The sequence below is a fragment of the Felis catus genome, chromosome B1 (genome assembly GCF_018350175.1).
Source record: "Felis catus isolate Fca126 chromosome B1, F.catus_Fca126_mat1.0, whole genome shotgun sequence".
Lineage (NCBI taxonomy): Eukaryota > Metazoa > Chordata > Mammalia > Carnivora > Felidae > Felis > Felis catus.
The window spans coordinates 96,697,093-96,702,904 of record NC_058371.1 but is presented as its reverse complement, the minus strand read 5'-3'; positions in this window follow the sequence as shown (position 1 = coordinate 96,702,904).

Below are 5,812 nucleotides of genomic sequence, written 5' to 3'. Positions count from 1 at the left end.
GAATGAATTTTGAAGTTTTCCATACTTTTCTACTTTTTGCAGTAGTTTGAGAAGAGTAGGTATTAACTCTTCTTCAAATGTTTGGAAGAATTCGTCAGTGGTCCTAGACTTCCGTTTGTTAGGAGTTTTTTGATTACTGATTCAAGTTCTTTGCTGATTACAAGTCTGTCCAAATTTTCTATTTCTTCTGGTTTCAGTTCTGGTAATTTACATTTTTAGGAATATATCCATTTCTTCTCAGCTGTCCAATTTGTTGGCATATAGTTTTTCATAATATTCTCTTATAATTGTATTTGTGTGCTGTCGGTTGTTATTTCTCTTTTCTCATTTGTGATTTATTTGGTCCTCTTTCCTGAAAATAAATTTTAAAAATAGTAATAAGTACATACCTATCAATAGTTACTGTATACAAATTTAAATTTTTTTTCAACATTTATTTATTTTTGAGAGGCAGAGAGAGACAGAGTGTGAGTAGGGGAGGGGCATAGAGAGAGGGAGACACAGAATCTAAAGCAGGCTCCAGGCTCTGAGCTGTCAGACCATGGGGCTGAAACTCACAAACCATAAGATCATGACCTGAGCTGAAGTTGGATGCTTAACCAACTGAGCACCTTGGTGTCCCAATAGTTACTTTAAATGTAAATGAACTTGGGGTGCCTGAGTGGCTCAGCCGGTTGAGCATCCAGCTTTGGCTTGGGTCATGATCTCACAGTTTGTGGGTTTGAGCCCTATGTCAGGCTCTGTGCTGACAGCTCAGAGCCTGGAGCCTGCATTAGATTCTGTGTCTCCCTCTCTCTCTGCCCCTTCCCCACTTATGCTCTGTCTCTCCCTCTCTCAAAAATAAATATTGAAAACAATTTTTAAATGTAAATGAACTAAGTGCTCCAATCAAAAGACAAAGAGGAGGGGAAGCGAAGATGGCAGAACAGCATGGAAGCTTTTTGTGTGTCTCGCATCCATGAAATACAGCCAGACCAACACTAAACAATCCTACACACCTAGAAAACTGATTGGAGGATTAACACAACAATCTGCACAACCTGAATCACAGAATTCAGCAGGTACATGGCACGGAGAGCTGAATTGGGGGAGCAAGAGGCCGCAGCAGGCAGGGAGGTGCTTTTGTGGGCGGAGAGAGGACAGAGACTGGGGTGGGGGGGAGCATATGGGAAAAGCACCACTCCCTGAAAGCAGCTGGAGAGAAAGTAGAAAATTGGAAACAGCCGCAGGGACTAAACTAAAAAAGGGAGAAAGGAGAAAGGAGAGGGTTTAAATTCTATTAAGACTGTAAACAAGGGGAGCACAAAGGCTGCAACTCCACAGCTCGATACCTGGCAGTGCTCTGGTGGGAAGGGCAAATCCCCTGGAACTGAGTGGGGTCCGGGAGGTTCTCAGGCCACATGGGGAAAAGCTGTTCCACTGCTAGAAGGACATTTGGTAGAGCCTGTTGAAACCACTTGGTCCCACCAGACCCTGGAAGGCGGCCACATTCGCTGGTGCTGGGGCAACGTTGTTGAGGGTGAAGCCTGGTGCCAGATGTGTGTTGTGATTTTCCATAATCCCTGAAACGCTACTGCTACACTGTCTCGTTAACTTTTTTGGGGCGGGCTGGCACCTGGCCGCAGTCTCAGGGCACCGACAACAGCAGGGTCCAGAGGGCGTTCCTGGGTGCAGCTGACATTTGGCCATTGCTCATTCAGCCATTGCTTGGTGAGACCCTCCCGCAGAGGGGCAGAACAGGTCAAAGCCACAGTCCTTTGGAAGTAAGGGGCCAGGGAAAACAGCCTCATCTGAGACAAAACTTGGGAGAGAGGTACTGCCTAGGGCCTGGTCACGGACAGTGAAAAAGTAGGGAGTGGATGAGAGCTGAAGACAGAGGACTGGTGCGTGATTGCTGATCCAGAAGAACACACAGGGTAGCTAGGTGGTGCGATTTTCACCCCGTGCATGCACATATGCACCTACGAGCACTGCAACAATCCACCCCCGTAGGCTAGCAGTGCCATCTAGTGAAGATCGGAGCTGTTACACCAAGCCCCGCCCAACTTGGCCAACTTTGCTCTTCAAGAACACAAGCCTCACCGCCAGCTTAATTGATGGACTATAAAGAGCTACAAAGACTGACCTCTAGGGGAAAAGGAGGCAATTTCAGTCCTACTTCAATCTGTTAGCAGGTTCATCTATTCAATTTTTTCTTTTTTTTTCTTTTTCCTTTTTCTCTTTTACAATTCTTTTCTTTTTCTTGAATACAGAAAGAGAAAAAATTCACTTTTATTTACAATTTTTATTAAAAATATCTGTCTTCAAATTTTATTACTATATTTTTTACTTTTGTGTAAATTTTTTCAAATTCTACTTTACTTCCATCATTTTATTTTAGCCTACTTCAGTGTACTCACCTTTTCAAATTTTCAAACAATTTCCTTTTTTTCCTTTTTCATTTCTTCTTCTTGAATGCAGAAAGACAAAAACTTCATTTTTACTTCAATTTCTTTTAAAAATATTTTAATTTAATTTTTATTACTATATTTTTGCTTTTATGTAAATTTTTTCAAATTCTATCTTACTCCCATCATTTTATTTTAGTCCACTACAATGTATTCACTTTTTCAAATTTTCAAACGATTTCTTTTTTTCTCTATTTTCTCACTTTTCTTTTTTTGTTTCATTTCTTTTTTCTTAAATACAGAAAACAAAAAAATTCATACTTATTTTTAATTTTTATTAAAAATTTTTCTTTAATTTTTTTCTACTATATTCTTTACTTTTGTGTATGTTTTTTCAAATTCTATTTTACTCCCATCATCTCATTTTAATCTACCTCAGTGTATTCATGTTTTCAAATTCCCAAACGATTTCCTTTTTTTTCTACCCATCGCCTTTTGTTTTTTTCTCTAATCTGTCTAATCTAAACTTTCAACACCCAGACCAAAACACACCTAGGATCTAGCATCATCTATTCGATTTTTGTGTGTGTGTGATTTTAATTTTAATTTTAATATTTTCTTAAATTAATTTTTTTAATTTCAATTTTTTTACCTCATTAATTCCTTTTCTCCCTTCAAAATGACAAAACGAAGGAATTCACCCCAAAAGAAAGAACATGAAGAAATGACAGCCAGGGATTTAACCAACACAGATACAAGCAAGATGTCTGAACCAGAATTTAGAATCATGATACTAAGAATACTAGCTGCAGTTGAAAATAGAGTACAATCCCTTTCTAATAAGTAAAAGATAAAAGAAAACAAAAATCCTTTTCTAATAATAAATAATAATAATTAACAATAATAACCAAATAATTTACTTAAATTAATAATTAAATAATAACTAATTCTTAATTATTATATAATAAATAATAAATTAAATTTATTATGAATTAAATAAGTTAATTCATAAAAACTAAATTAATAAATTAAATAAATAAGTAATTAAATAATAATGTAATACTTTAATCAATTAATTTAAATAAATAATAAAATCCCTTTCTAATAAATAAAAGATAAAAGATATAGGAAGTAAAAAATAGCCAGAATGAAATTAAAAATGCTATAACTGAGCTGCAATCACGGATGGATGCAGCAGCAGCAAGGCTGGACAAAGCAGAACACAAAATCAGCGATATAGAGGACAAACTTATAGAGAATAACGAAAGAGAAAAAAAGAGGGAGATTAAGGCAAAAGAGCACGATTTAAGAATTAGAGAAATCAGTGACTCATTAAAAAGGAACAACATCAGAATGATAGGGGTCCCAGAGGAAGAAGAGAGAGAAATAGGGGTAGAAGGGTTATGTGAGCAAATCATAGCAGAAAACTTTCCTAACCTGGGAAAAGACACACACATCAAAATCCAGGAAGCACAGAGGACCCCCATTAGATTAAAAAGAAACCAACTATCAACAAAGCATATCATAGTCAAATTCACAAAATACTCAGGCAAGGAGAGAATGATGAAAGCAGCAAAGGAAAAAAAAGTCCCTAACCTACAAGGGAAGACAGATCAGGTTTGCAGCAGACCTATCCACAGAAAATTGGCAGGCCAGGAAGGACTGGCAGGATATATTCAGTGTGCTGAATCAGAAAAATATGCAGCCAAGAATTCTTCATGCAGCAAGGCTGTCATTCAAAATAGAAGGAGAGATAAAAAGTTTCCCAGACAAACAAAAATTAAAGGACTTTGTGACCACTAAACCAGCCCTGAAAGAAATTTTAAGTGGGACTCTCTGAAGGGAGAAAAGATGAAAAAATATATATAAATAAATAATACCAAAAGCAACAAAAGATTAGAAAGGACCAGAGAACACCAACAGGAACTCCAACTCTACAAGCATCATAATGGCCATAAATTCGTATCTTTCAGTACTCACTCTAAACGTCAATGGACTCAATGCTCCAATCAAAAGACATAGGGTAACAGAATGGACAAGAAAACAAGATCCATCTACATGCTGTTTACAAGAGACACACTTTAGACCTAAAGACACCTTCAGATTGAAAATAAGGGGATACGGGCGCCTGGGTGGCACAGTCGGTTAAGCGTCCGACTTCAGCCAGGTCACGATCTCGCGGTCCGTGAGTTCGAGCCCCGCGTCGGGCTCTGGGCTGATGGCTCAGAGCCTGGAGCCTGTTTCCGATTCTGTGTCTCCCTCTCTCTCTGCCCCTCCCCCATTCATGCTCTGTCTCTCTCTGTCCCAAAAATAAATAAATGTTGGAAAAAAAAAAGAAAAAAAAAGAAAATAAGGGGATAGAGAACCATCTATCATGCTAATGGTCAACAAAAGAAAGCTGGAGTAGCCATACTTATATCAGATAATTTAGACTTTAAAATAAAGACTGTATCAAGAGATGCAGAAGGGCATTATATCATAATCAAGGGATCTATAGACCAAGAAGACCTAACAATTGTAAACATTTATGCACCAAATGTGAGAGCACCCAAATATGTCAATTAATCACAAACATAAAGAAACTCATCGATAGTACTACCAGAATAGTAGGAGACTTCAACACCCCACACCCAGCAATGGACAGATCATCTAATCAAAATATCAACAAGGAAACAATGGCTTTGAATGACACGCTGGAACAGATGGACTTAACAGATATATTCAGAACATTTCATCCTACAGCAGCAGCATATACATTCTTCTCCTGTGCACATGGAACGTTCTCCAGAATAGACCATATACTGGGACACAAATCAGCCCTAAGTAAGTACAAAAAGATCGAGATCATACCATGCATATTTTCAGACACAACGCTCAAAATCAACCACAAGAAAAAATTTGGAAAGGTAACAAATACTTGGAGACTAAAGAACATCCTACTAAAAAATGAATGGGCTAACCAAGCAGTTAAAGAGGAAATTAAAAAGTACATGGAAGTCAATGAAAATGATAACACCACAACCCGAAACCTCTGGGATGCAGCAAAGGAAGTCATAAGAGGAAAGTATATAGCAATCCAGGCCTTCCTAAAAAAGGAAGAAAGATCTCAGATACACAACCTAACTTTACACCTTAAGGAGCTGGAAAAAGAACAGCAAATAAAACCCAAATCCAGCAGAAGACAGGAAATAATAAAGATTAGAGCAGAAATTAATGCTATTGAAACCAAAAAACAGTGGAACAGATCAATGAACCAGAAGCTGGTTCTTTGAAAGAATTAACAAAATTGATAAACCACTAGCCAGTTTGATCAAGAAGAAAAAGGAAAGGACCCAAATAAATAAAATCAAGAAGAAAGAGGAGAGATCATAACTAACACAACAGAAATAAAAACAATAACAAGAAAATATTATGATTAATCATAT